At 46.4% G+C, this 14,082-nt stretch overlaps 1 pseudogene; it reads right to left on the reverse strand.

Annotated features, from left to right (window-relative positions):
• Positions 1 to 350: 350 nt before the first annotated feature.
• LOC120871829 lies at positions 351 to 2,141 on the reverse strand (annotated as a pseudogene).
• Positions 2,142 to 14,082: the final 11,941 nt, after the last annotated feature.

Below are 14,082 nucleotides of genomic sequence, written 5' to 3' on the forward strand. Positions count from 1 at the left end.
CATAGCTTCTGGGATATCTCAACTGAACCAGAGGTTGATCTGGGGCTGTGGCAGTGAAGCCCAGGATTCTAGCCTCTAAGCTACCAGGATACTCACTTGTACCCTTTTAAAACTCTCCCTTCTGCCCTTATAGCCGCTATTGATTTTACTCTTTGACAGTAAATTAGCTTGTTTTTAAATTTTATATTGTTGGAATCATTAAACTGTTTACTTTTAAAATGATATTGTGTTTTCTTCCCCATGCAATTCACAGTGTTGCTTATGTAAGTAACCATTTCACAGCTGAGTATTCCTCTATAGATGTACCCCAGTTTGTTTACCCACCTAATTGGACATTGGCTTGTTCCCAGTTTTTTTTTTTTTTTTTCAAGAGGGTATTAAATCTTTTATTGATTACAGATGATAATGGATGATACACAAGCTTCATTCCCATCTATAACTTTATCTGGTACCATAATTCAATTTAGATATATTGCATAGGATGTGCCAACAATCATTAATAACCAAAAAAAAAATAAAAAAAAAACTCCATGACTTTGCATGGGTGACCCTTTTAATGGTGAACTCCAGGTCACAACACAGTAACTGTCAGTTCAACTACACCAAGGTTCTGAAGACAATAGCTTCTCCACCAAGCAGGTTGTAAATAAATTTCAAATGAACCTGGCATCACCCTGAAGGAATTCTAACTTCACACTGTTGGGGTAGTTTACCAAAATGGCTTCAGAGTAGACTAACTTTACACAGCACATTAAAAAAAAAAAAAAAAGACATTTATTCAGTGTCATGATCAGACTATTACATTTAGCAATCAACAGCATGGGTGCAAAAAAAAAAAAATCTACATTAAAACCCTTTGTTGGAATGCTTTACACTTTCCACAGAACAGAAACTAAAATAACCTGTTATACAATTAGTCACAACTACAGTCCTCGAGTTTTTTGCCCATACACATGAGTATTGTCTAAAACATGTCTTCTTTGTAGCAGCTAGGCCCTGCCACCACTGTGCTTGGCTGAGCTCACAAATCTGTTGTAACCTGTAGCTTCCCTGTCACTTCCCTGGCTCTCCTCTCCTGCTAAGCTTTTTTCCTGGCAGTGATTACAACCTTCTGCCACTGCTATAGCTCCTGCTGCTGCTGCAGCCACCACAGCCACCTTGGTTTCGTGGTTTGGCAAAGTATTGGCCTCCAACACCACAGGGGCCAGCACTTCTTCCTCCAAAGCTTCCTCCTTTCATGGGTCCGAAATTTGAAGACTGATTGTTGTAATTGCCAAAATCATTGTAGCTTCCGCCACCTCCAAAATTGCTTCCGTCATTACCAAATCCATTATATCCATCCCCACTGCCACCATATCCGCCACCACCACGGCTGCCACCAAAGCCACCTCGACCAGTGAAGTTTCCTCCACGACCAAAGTTGTCATTCCCACCAAAACCACCTCCACGACCGCCACCAAAGTTTCCAGAACCACTTCGACCTCTCTGGCTGGATGAAGCACTAGCCATCTCTTGCTTAGACAGGGCTTTTCTCACTTCACAGTTGTGGCCATTCACAGTGTGGTATTTCTGAATGACAATCTTGTCTACGGAGTCATGGTCATCAAAGGTTACAAAAGCAAAGCCTCTCTTTTTGCCACTGCCTCGGTCAGTCATGATTTCAATTACTTTTCCCATACTGTTCAAAATAATCTCTCAGGTGATGTTCTTCAGTGTCTTCTTTAATGCCACCAACAAAAATCTTTTTCACAGTTAAGTGGGCACCAGGTCTTTGAGAATCTTCTCTTGAGACGGCCCTCTTTGGTTCCACAACTCTTCCGTCCACCTTGTGTGGCCTCGCATGCATGGCCGCATCCACCTCCTCCACCGTGGCATATGTGACAAACCCGAAGCCTCTGGAGCGCTTGGTGTTTGGATCCCTCATTACCGCACAGTCTGTGAGCGTTCCCCATTGCTCAAAATGGCTCCTCAGACTCTCATCGGTTGTTTCAAAGCTCAATCCTCCGATGAAGAGCTTCCGCAGCTGTTCGGGCTCTTTGGGAGACTCTGATTTAGACATGACGGCAGTGGAGGCGGGGAAGACTTCAACGATGCTCTCTCGGCGGCGTCCACGGGCAGAAAGGAGTAACCTCAAGAATGTATCTCTGTTCCCAGTTTTGGCTGTTACATTTTTGGATGGGTGACGGGAGCTTCAGCTTTCTGAAGCTTTCACCTAGCTCCACTAGGCCCACTATAATAGTGGATTGTAACACCTAACATCTCAGGACCACTCTAAGATAAAGAATCTTCATTGCTCCAAGTAACTTTCACACAAAATACAGTGCTGAGGTATCCCAGGCTGCTTGCAAAATACATCTTTAAATAAAAGCTTCTCTGTTTCATAAGTTTCCTCCATCATTCCAGTAGAATTTACCACATTCTAGATGTGGTTCATTCAGTCTCTCTGAAGCTGTTTAAACATGCTGACTGCACCCACGCCGGAAGTTGCTGCTGATTGATCCGTTTTCCTATCCCCCACTCGGCATAGCATGGGAAAGCACTCACGCGTTTGTGTGTGCCCCAGTGTAAGAAACCCTCCCTTCCCATTTCCTGCACCCTAATACACCCTTGAGTTCTGTAAACCTACTCAGGACAAGCGAAAACCATGAAACCCTAGAGACACCACCCTTGGAAACTAATAAAGACAGAGCTTCAAGTCTGTTCCCTTCCTTTCCCTTCGCCACCTCACTGTGGCAGGCCCCCAGAACACCCTCCACAGTCTCTCAGTAATGTCTTGTTCCTCAAGTTTCCAATCAGATTTTGTTGACGTTCTTCCTACAGTTATAAGAACCACAGGTACCGCACCAATGTCGGCCCTGGTGCAGGGGGAATGGCAGTAGGACTCTGAAGTTACAAGGTCTTTGAGTGAGTGCCTGGGGCATCCCAGCTGAGAGCACCCATCACTGCTACCAGTGGCTGGGACCTACAGCACATAGTTGTCCAAAAAGTTCATTCAGGTTTCTGCATAGCATCGTCATAGCAAAACCTAAACAAATTTTTGTGCCAATTCAATATTACTAGCTCTTCAAAGGAGTAGAGAGAGAGAAAACCTGGTATCATTTTTGTGTGGTATTAAAAAGTACCTACAAGTTACTTCGCTGTCAATAATCACTGTAATTACAATGTGAATTAAGACTTGGATGACGTCCCTGCACATTATCACAAGAAAAAGTCAAAACTTGTCATTTTTTGCCAGACATACTAAGTGAAACGCCAAGGGAAAGAGAGTTGAGTGCTGATTTTGGCAAGACTTTTAAGGTCACTGTAGCAGTAAGGTGGACTTCCTTATAATGAGAATCCCGCCTAAGAATGGAAAAACTGCTTATGGACTCTACTGAAGTAAGTCACTTGTTTGGGAAAGTTGGAATTTTGAAAACGAAATTAAGAAATAATCCCTTGCACATCACAACAATTTGGGAAGGATGCAGAAATAAGACAGCTTAACTCCAGCAAAGCACTTAAATGGGGAGGAAGGGGATTCGGGAAGAAAACACCTAGGCTTTTAAGTGGCCTGGGGACTTGACTTTCTTGAGCTGCCCCAGGTGTCAATTGCAGCACAGGGGGAATCTTCAGGCTGTGGCTTGCAGGATCTTTAGTTGCAGCCTGTGGGATCTTAGTTCCCTGACCAGATATGAAACCCTGGCCCTCTGCATTGGGAGCATGGAGTCTTAGCCAGTGGACCACCGGGAAGTCCCCTCTCAAAACTTATCAACTTGCACAACAGGAAAAAAAAAAATCCAACTTAAAACCAGCTAAAACAGCAGTTTGAACTTTAGAGAGAGAATGCATTTGGTGCTTTTGGACACATCTATTAGAATCACCGGGCTTCCCAGCTGGCCCTAGAAGTAAAGCACCCACCTGACAGCAAAGCAGACGTAAGAGATGCAGGTTCGATCCCTGGGTCACGAAGATCCCCTCTAGGAGGGCAAGGCAACCCACTGCAGTATTCTCTGCCGGAGAATCCCATGGACAGAGGAGACTGGTGTGCTACACAATCCATGAATTTGCAAAGAATCAGACACGACTGAAGTGACTCAGCACACGCTACAGTCACCACCGTGTGCCACACATTAGTCCAAGCGTGTGGTGCGCAGGAGACAAAAAGCAAGGAGGCCTTTGTGGTTAATAGGTGAGGGAGGACCCTGACCTCACAACCCTGGGCTCCAGCTGCCTGCGTCCTGCAGTCCGCTCCGTGCGACTGTGTCCCAGCTGCTACTGGGAGGCTTGGGAGGCCAGGCGGGCAGCTCCCAGCGCTGCGTCCCCATGTCCATTCCATGCTTCCAGGGAGCAGCTCCAGCCCATGGGGTGTCCTCACTGGGCTCACTTGGCTTCCTGTGCTTCCTCCTGCCACGAGGCTGGGTCCCTTTACACCTGGAGAGCTACAAGAAGCGGGAGGGAGGGGCACTGGCCTCCCTCGCCCCATGACCCGGCCACTGTGTACCCGGCCGCCTTGGCCTTTGCTTACCGTGCCTGCTGTGTTCCTGGCTGGCCGGCCTCCTCTGGATCATATCCTTCCGTGGCCTCTTGGGCCATCATGACCTTGGTTTTTCTCCACAGTGACATCTGTGGAACACATTGTAGGGCCTCCTTTGGCACAATAAAGTCTGTGCAAACCCTGAGGTGGGGGGCGGGGGGGGAGGAGTCAGGAAGACAGAATGAAGAAAAGAAATTAATAGGGTGAAAATTTCCAAGGAGAAAGGGTAGTTTAGTGTAATAAATAGTGCAGGGGGTTGGGTTATAAGTTATATAAACTAAAAACGGGTAAGAGCATACTCCAGTCTAGATGCGACGAAAGGGCAGGCGTGAGATTTAGGGGATGAGAGGAAACACCACTGTAGCATGTCTGAGGCCAGAGTACACTTTCAGTACTTGGGGGGCAAGGCTCAGGGCAGTGCAGAGGGGTCGCCAGGCCACAGATAAGACCCAGCCCCTTCAAGGTCGGTGGGGACACACCGCCAGGGAGCGGGGCACGCCCTAGTGCCCACGCAGTGAGTTGCTTTCCTCATCAATGCACCGGAAGTCCCCTCGCCAACTATCAAGACAAATCTTGTGGGCGGAGGACCCCCTCACTGGCACATCCGCAGCGGATGCCAAAACATGCAAAGAGGCCCAGCTCTGAGCGGTCACAAGGTTTGAAACCCCGTAGGCAGCACCGTCTCAGGAGCGAACCAAACAGCCCCCCGGGCTCCGGCGGGGTCCCTGCCTCCCCGGAGATGCGCGGCCCAGGAGGCCCAGCGCCCGGAGCCGTGGCTGTGGGCGACGGGGTCCGCAGCCCGGGACCAGGCCAATCTGCAGCCCGCCTCGCCCCTGGCCTCCCAGCCGGGCCTGGCCTGGTTCCCACCTCTGCTCCCGGGAAACCCTCTCCCGCTCCCTGCGGCGTCTGGAGCGGCTCCGGTGGAGGCCGGTCGATCGGCCGGGCAGCTCCACACCCAGGCCTGGACTGAGGGGCCGGTCCCGGCCTCCGCCCCGAGAACCTGCCGGCACGGCCTCCGGAGAGGAGGCGGCCCACCGCCCGGCAACAAGCAACCGATTCCGCCGGCCCCGCGTCCTCCCGGGCTTCGCTTCCCAGCCAGAGACGGGGCGGCCGCCGCGGTGAAAGCCCCGGGTACCACCTAGACCAGTGGTCGGAGACAGGGGTCCCAACCCTTCCGCTCTGCAGAGGAGAAAGCCCGCAAAGACAGCAAGCAGTGAGTATTTACTAAGGAGAGAGTCCAGGGCGCGTGGATAAACACTCCGGCCGCCTGAGGGAAACGCAGTCGCTGAGTCGAACCCTCGTAGCAGCTTGACGGCCTTAATTGGGGCATTTCTTCCGGGTTTCCTTCGGCGGGTCATTTCGATTTGCCTGGGTCACAGGCCGTATTTGGTGCATCTCAGGATTCTCCTGGATGTGCGCCCTCATCTTAGCCAAGATGGGTTCCAGCGAAGAGGCCGGTGGGTAGCCTGGCATTAGTCCGCGTCACTCCCCTTTGACTTCCAAGGAGACTTTCTGTGCACATGTGGTCAGACAGGTCTCCTGAGAAATGTGTGGTCTGGGCAGGGCCCAGCCTCCTCCCTAAATCGTCCTGCTATTCTCAGCTTGGAGTTTCAGTCCACAGGGAGTGAATCTCTAATGCTTACCTGGGACCCACCTACCTCCTGCCTCACCACCTGAACCACCCCCATCCCCACCTTTTCCGTGGGAAAATTCTCTTCCATAGAACCGGTCCCTGGTGCCACGAAGGTTGGGGACCGCTGCTGTAGAGGGAAGGGACGATGTAAGAGGCTGTCAGGTGGCGCCCGACAACCGGCAGGAACGTCAATGGGACAGACCCAGATCCCGGGGCAGTGGGGCGCACCGCGGGCAATGGGGATCCCTGGCCTCCTCCGGGCCCACCTCTGAGCCCTGGACCCTCAGGCGGGCTGCCCAGAGTGGGACCAGAGAGTTCCCAGGCTCCCCGAAGGGCTTAAATAAACTCTGCAGCAGGCAGTGTACAGCTAAAAGCTTCCAAGGGGGCTTCCCTGGTGGTCTAGTGACAGAGTCTGCCTGCCAATGCAGAGAACAGGGCTTGGACTCCTGGTCCAGGAAGACACCACAGGGCAACCAAGCACAATGAGGCACCAACTACTGACCAGATGTGCTGCAACTACGGAAGCCCCCTTGGCTGGAGCTCATGCCCTGCAACAAGAGAAGCCACAGCACTGAGAAGCCCGCACTCTAGCATGAAGGGTAACTAAGATCCGTCACAGCCAAAGAGTAAAATAAAAATAAATAAATAGATCCTTATTTTTAAAAAAGCATATAAGGATGCACAGAAAACAATGAATTAGTGGTTTCATTTGTGGGAAGGTGAGGTTTGTTTGCTTTTGCAGAGCCTTGTGGCTTGCAGGATCTTAGTTTCCCAACCAGGAATTGAATCCATGTCTTCAGCAGTAAAAGCACCGCATCCTAACCAACCAGGGATTTCCTGGATGAATGTTTGAATTCTACCATTTTGAGCAGAGGTTTTCTGTTTTTCGGTTGTGCTGGTTTTCCTTGCTGCACACAAGGCTTCTCTAGTTGTAGCTCTAGTTGTAGTTTTCCACTTTAGAGGGAAAAAAAATCCCACGAGAAAAACTGGGGATCCAGGGTCAGCTGTGCACGCGTGCTGTCACCGCATTCATGCCCGACTCTTTGCAACCCTATAGACTGTAGCCCGCCAGGCTCCCCTGTCCATAGGATTCTCCAGGCAAGAGTACTGGAGTGGGTTGCCATTTCCTCCTTGAGGGGATCTCCCTGACCCCGGGATCGAACCCGGGTCTCCTGTGACTCCTGCATGACAGGCAGATTCTTCACCACTGAGCCCCCAGAGAAGCCCAGGGTCAGGTACAGTGATTTTAAAGTTTGACACCAGAAGTGTGATCCATACAAAGAGATGGAGACATTGAAGGTTGTCAAAATCAAAAACCTACACTTTGAAGCACCTTGTGAAGAGGATGAAAGGACCAAGGACAGAGGCCAGGAGAGAAAATATGTGCAAACCACACGTCAGATACAAATATGAAAAATTCTCAAAACATCATGGTATTATCTTTAAAAAAATCCAAATACAGAGTAGACAAAATACACGTAATATATTTTACCCAAGAGAAGGAGATACCATTAAATGGCAAATAAGCATATGAAAAGATATGAGGCATTTCTTGGGGATGCAAATGAAAACCATAGGGATATATCTAGGCAGATCCCTCAGAACGCCTCAAAGAAAATACAGAACAGCAGCAAAATGCTGAGGAGGTCAAGGGAAAATCCACCCATTCATCCTAATGGTGAGGTAAAGTGGTACAGCCACTGTGGAAAACAGTGTTGGTTTACAAACAGAAACAACAAAAAACTTTCCAAGTACCATACAGTCCAGAAACTCAACCCCAGAAAAATTAAAACAGACCGTGTAGTAAATGATTGATTCAGCAGGTCTACAATGTTCAAAACCTGGGCACATTCCAAAGAAAAGTCTGGCCTTGCCTGGCTCCCAGGAAGCTCTTGGAATACCTGATGAGGGTTCTTGTATAGTTGAGGCTAATAACTTGCAGGGCCTTGGGCCATGGGCCATGGGGTAGCAGTTTCGCCTGCAGGAAAGAAGTCAGCTTTGTGGGATCATGTGAGTTCTTCTAAGGAGTGAGGCATCAAACAAGAGGGTGGTCTGGAGGAGCCCCCTCCAATCCCTCCTCGACAAATAACATTTATAGTCTCCCAAAATCTTGAACTTGCATGGCCTTAGCACCTCTTGTTCATCAGAGCGCAAACTGGAAACAAACATGGATTCCTTCAAGGAATGAGTGGTTAAATAAATTAGTTGGTGGCAGGGGTAGCTGTGAAGTCAAGTGAGCCTTAGGAAGCATTACTAGAAACAAAGCTAATGGAGGTGGCGGAATTCCAGGTGAGCTGTTGAAAATCCTAAAAGCTGCTGCTGTATTAAGTGCTGCACTCAATATTGTCAGCCAAAAGCCGGACACAACTTAGTGACTGAGCAGCAACACAAGGGGGTTGTTGAGGAACTAGAAGTGTTTGGAGAGACAGATGGAAGGAAGAATGGACGGGACTGGGCACTGGGTTGTCTATATCATGTGGAAATACAGGATGAGGGAACGCTTCCAGGGTCTAGAACAGTCACTAGGTGCAGAGTGGTGGCGTCCATTCAGACGCGGCGCAGGCTGTGGCCCGTCCAGAATGGGCCCGTTCTGTCATGAATGCTCCCGTGGACACATAAACACTCGATACAGTGTGTATGCCCTGCTCCTGTTAACCTGCCTTTTGTCAGTTTCAACTTTGGGCCCAGCCATAGACACTAAGAGGGGAGAGAACTTTTCCTTCCCTGCAGCTGTCAGGAAGCCCGGTGCCGTGGCAGATGGCGAACGAGCATTGTGATGCTCACCAAATACGTCACTGGTGCCAATGGCAAGAGAGAGCGGTGTTGGGAGCGATATGGGGATTCTAGGTGAAGATACTGAAAGCATGTGTGTTGAAAGAAGTGTTCACAAAAGGTCGACTCTGTATTGCATGTTTTAAAGAGTTTAGGTTCACAGTAAAATTGAGAATAGAGTCCAGAATGCCCCCTCCTCTGCCACCGCATGTTCTTGCCTAACCCCCTCCCCACAAACAAGAACCAGAGAGAAACTCAGAGCCTTCTCCTTTGCCACTCTTCTACCAGTAATTCCACACCAGTGAGTTGTCTGTAAGCATCAGAATTCACTCTTTTAAAATAGACGACTTCTCTCCCGTTTTTTTTTTTTTTACGTATTTCTTTTTATTTATTTACTTGGCCGCGTCAGGTCTTACTTGCGGCATGTGGGATCTGTTCCCTGACAAGGGATTGAACCTGGAACCTGGGGTTCCTGCATTGGGAGCATGGAATCTCAGTCACTGGGCCATCAAGCAAAAAGAGGAAAGTGAAGGTTAGAAAACCACGCAGATTAGTTATAGACGCCGGGGCTCCACCACAAGGGACGGCTGACTCTAAGGCCAGACTCTAAGGGATGGACTCTGAAAGATTTCTGACTGTGTATGGCCGACTTGATATGCAGGTCGTTTTGAGTTTACACTACCATCTAGCTGCTTCTGAATGTCACACACTCCCTCCTCCCCACTGAAAAGGAAGATGGATACACATGACTGAACCCCACAAATGGCACCACTAAATGAAGATGGGTGCTCTCTTTGTGCCAACTGTCACTCTGAGTTGTGATACCAGGGTGTTTTATTTTTTATTTTTATGTGAGCCACACAGCTTGTGTGATCTTAATTCCCCGACCAGGGATTGAACCTGGGCCCTGGTGGGGAAAATGTTGAAACCTAACCACTGAACCACCAGGGAATTCCTACTAGGGCTGTTTTAAAGACTGATTTAATAGTTTTAACACAAGAAGAATGTAAATGTATTTAATGCCACTTATAAATAGCAAAATAATGTTATGTGATACATATTTTTAACTGCAATTCAAAACAAAACACCATCTCCCTGACTCGGACTAAGGCAGTTTCTGGGTCTGCTGGAGAGGGTCATAGGCAATATGGAAAACCAGGGTCAGCAATTCAAAATATTTTCTTCTTCGTAAGGTGAATAAAAATTATAAATGTTAGTAGTTGCAGGTGCTGTAATTTGAGAAGGAAAAGGCAGGGATTCATTTGAGCATTTAAAAGCGTAACCTGGGTGGCTTACTGTAAAGAATTCTCCTGCCAGTGCAGGAGCCACAGGACTCAGGGTTGATGCTTGGGTTGGGAAGATTCCCTGGAGAAGGGCCTGGCAACCCACTGCAGTATTCTTGCCTGGGAAATTCCATAGACAGTCTGTGGGGTCACAAAGAGTCAGATTCGACTGAGCATGTGTGCATTGTAAAAGAATGGTCTGTTTTATAGTTGGTGGCATCCTAGCTTTGGTTTAAAAAACAAAAAGAGAGTTGAATCAGCACACAGTCTTACCAATTATTACATAATCTAAATTACTGTAAATATTAGAAGGTCGAGTTTTGGTGATTATGAAAAAATACAAGTAGTGGACTTGAGCTAGTCTCAAGGCTCAAGAAAAGATACCTTGAGAAAAACTTACTATATATTGAGTGTTGGGCAGAGTATTCCAGTGAGAGAGAACAGTTGGTATTGGGAAGCTGAGTGAACGTTCAGGAAAGATAGAGGGGCTGGGACAGAATGAAGGGTGCTTCATGTTCAGACACTGAACTGAGGAAATAGAATAATTTGTGGAAATAATAATGACTTAGCTGACCCATAAATTCAATGTATATAATTTATAAATCTGAAATCGTTAGAAACTAAATCTTAAGTCTCATTAGACTACAATACTGTGATTACATACTTTTAAACATGGTGATAAAATCAGCAAAAGGTAATTCCATTTGTCAAATAAAATTATCAAATCAATTTAATTTGTTCAGAAAATCAATATGATGAGCAACTTAAAAAATACATAATTTGTAAACATCTACATACATAAACAAATGTTTAGACTCTTGAAAGCAAATTTCCTTGAGTTTCCTGCTCCTTCTTATCTGGTAACCTGAAAGTCAAGGCCATTATTCAAAATCACATTTTAACAATTTTTCCTTCAAAAATATCTTTCACTAAGAAATTATGTAGCAATATAAGCAGCCTGCCCAAAAAACACTGTACACTGTAATTCAATAAAGGATAAATAAAAAATAAAGAGCCTAATCTTTGTACAGTATTAGAAGATTAATGGTAAAAGTAAATTAATTAATTAACAAAAAGATTCATGGTTATCTTTCTTTCATCCTATGTTAGGACAATTTTTTTTTCCCCAGATATCATCAACACGTCCTTTTCAAAAGTTTTCTTTTCTTTTCAACTGAGTTTTGTTAACCTACAAATATATTTCTTTCTTTCTTTTTTTTTTTTTTTGGCCAAAAGAAGTTTTCAGTTTATTTGTTAAAATATCATGTGCTCACTTTTAAGAACTTGAGGACCAAATATGAGTTCCAAGAAAAACATATTTAGCCTGAGCATGGAGAGAAAATTCTCACTGTAGATGAAGTTAGGAGAGGACATTAAAAGGATAGGTATTTAATTAGGTGATCTGACACTGGCAAGATATGGGTTTTAATTCTTGTTCTGCCATATATTAACTTTATAAATTTGAACAACTTTTTTCTTTCTTTCATTTTTGACTGTACTGGGTCTATGCTGCTGCACAGACTTTTCTCGATTTGCGACTAGTGGGGACTACTTACTTTCCAGTTGCAGTGTGAGGGCTTCTCACTGTGGTAGCCTCTCTTGTTGTGGAACACAGGCTCTAGGGCCTGTGGGTTTCAGTGGTTGCAGCTCCCAGGCTCTAGAGCACAGGCTCAACAGTTATGATTCCGGGACCTAGTTGTTCCATGGCATGTGGGGTCATTCCAGATCAGGGATTGAACCCCGTGTCTCCTACATTGGCAGGTGAGTTCTTTATCACTGAACCACCAAGAAAGCCCAAATTTTAACCTAAATATTCTTTTGCTGTTGTTACTATTATTTTCTTACATGGATTAAATTAGTGGGTAAAGCAGTGTGCTCAGCACATACTAAGCAGTCCATAAAAGTTATTTCTGAGACAGTCATTGATTGTGTTCTATAGAACAGAGCTGTACTATACTTGTTCTAGCCCCCAAATTGTTTCTGAAGCTGAAATTTCACCTTTTTAATGAGATATCTAACGTGTTTTCATACCGTCCAAAGGTTGGTTCAATGAAACTGATTCATATTTGTTGCTGCTGCTGCTAAGTCGCTTCAGTCGTGTCTGACTCTGTGCAACCCCATAGACGGCAGCCCACCAGGCTCCCCCGTCCCTGGGATTCTCCAGGCAAAAACACTGGAGCGGGTTGCCATTTCCTTCTCCAGTGCATGAAAGTGAAAAGTGAAAGTGAAGTCGCTCAGTCGTGCCTGACTCTTAGTGACCCCATGGACTGCAGCCTACTAGGCTCCTCCGCCCATAGGATTTTCCAGGCAAGAGAACTGGAGTAGGGTGCCATTGCCTTCTCCTACAAATATATTTCAAGTGAGGTCTAGCAGACTTTTTCAAATCATAGTTTGCATCTCTTGAGTCAGTTAAAAGATGAGAGTGATTGTATGTGCACAGGAGAAGAATGATCTAACAAACTTTTATTTTCCCATGTGGAATCTGAGAAGTCTGACAATGCCAGAGATTTGAACAACCAGACTGAACATCCGTCCTCTAAGAATGTGTCTCCTCCACAAGAAAATGCAAATTCAAGACACAATGAAGTACTTCAGCCAACTTAGAACACTGTAGAGGAAAGCAAGAGTGGATGAGAGGGATTCAAACAGGACAAAGAGGGACAGGGTTTAGATAGACTCCCTAGTGGGGAAGTTTTACACTTGTAACATCGTGGTTCCCTAAGTGAGCCCTGCAATACTTTCAATTTTCAGGACAAAAAAGAAACAAAAATCTGATTACCCAATGGCCCTGTCTACACTTTGGTATGAATAGGCTTCCAAATCCCACATAGACCCTCAGGGCTTTTCTCAGGCAGACCCATCAGTGGCTAGAATGTCAGATATGCTCCGTGTTTCTGGGTGTGTGAAAAAGAAATGAAATATAAGGAGCTTAATTCTCCCTGTGGGAAATGTGGGGATTCTCCCTGCCTTTTGTCAAAGCATTTAGCTTAGAGCTAAATCTAAGCACTCCCTCATCTCTTTAAAAGGGATCACTCTGAAGACTAGATGTCAGTTGGGCTTTTTTGTTTTTCATTTTCATGAGTTTCTTAAAAACTAGGAACCATTTCTTTAAAATGGAAACAACTTGAGAGCCAGTTTTTGGAAATGTAAAAATCAAGGGAGCCAGCTAGCTTGCCTCTCTCCAGGTTTCTGTGGGAGGGTAAGAGCCTAACTTTGGTGGGTGCCTCGCTTCAATATGAAAAAAAAAAAACAAATTCTGACACAGGGATAGAAATAGTTTGTCTTTCCTCTGCTGCTGCCGCGTCGCTTCAGTCGTGTCTGACTCTGTGCGACCCCATAGACGGCAGCCCACCAGGCTCCCCCGTCCCTGGGGTTCTCCAGGCAAGAACACTGGAGTGGGTTGCCATTTCCTTCTCCAACGCATGAAAGTGAAAAGTGAAAGGGAAGTTGCTCAGTCGTGTCGGACTCTTAGTGACCCCATGGACTGCAGCCCACCAGGCTCCTCCGTCCATGGCATTTTCCAGGCAAGAGTACTGGAGTGGGGTGCCATTGCCTTCTCCTCTAGATAAAGCCAATAAGTGAAGTGACAGATGGTCACCTCGATTACCAGGTACAGTTAGGATAAACTGTGTGCCACAAACAATGCTGTCAACATAAAAACACTGAGGCAAAACTCAAGACGAAGCATTTATTTGGTATCAAATAATTGCAGTTCAAGGTACACCAGATTTGAATAGCAACCTAACTCAAATAGGTTTCATTTGAAGCAAGTGAAAGTCAGTTCAGTTCAGTCGCTCAGTCATGTCTGACTCTTTGTGACCCCATGAATCACAGCACGCCAGGCCTCCCTGTCCATCACCAACTCCCGGAGTTCACTCAGA

Source organism: Oryx dammah, unplaced genomic scaffold (genome assembly GCF_014754425.2).
Source record: "Oryx dammah isolate SB20612 unplaced genomic scaffold, SCBI_Odam_1.1 HiC_scaffold_13, whole genome shotgun sequence".
NCBI lineage: Eukaryota > Metazoa > Chordata > Mammalia > Artiodactyla > Bovidae > Oryx > Oryx dammah.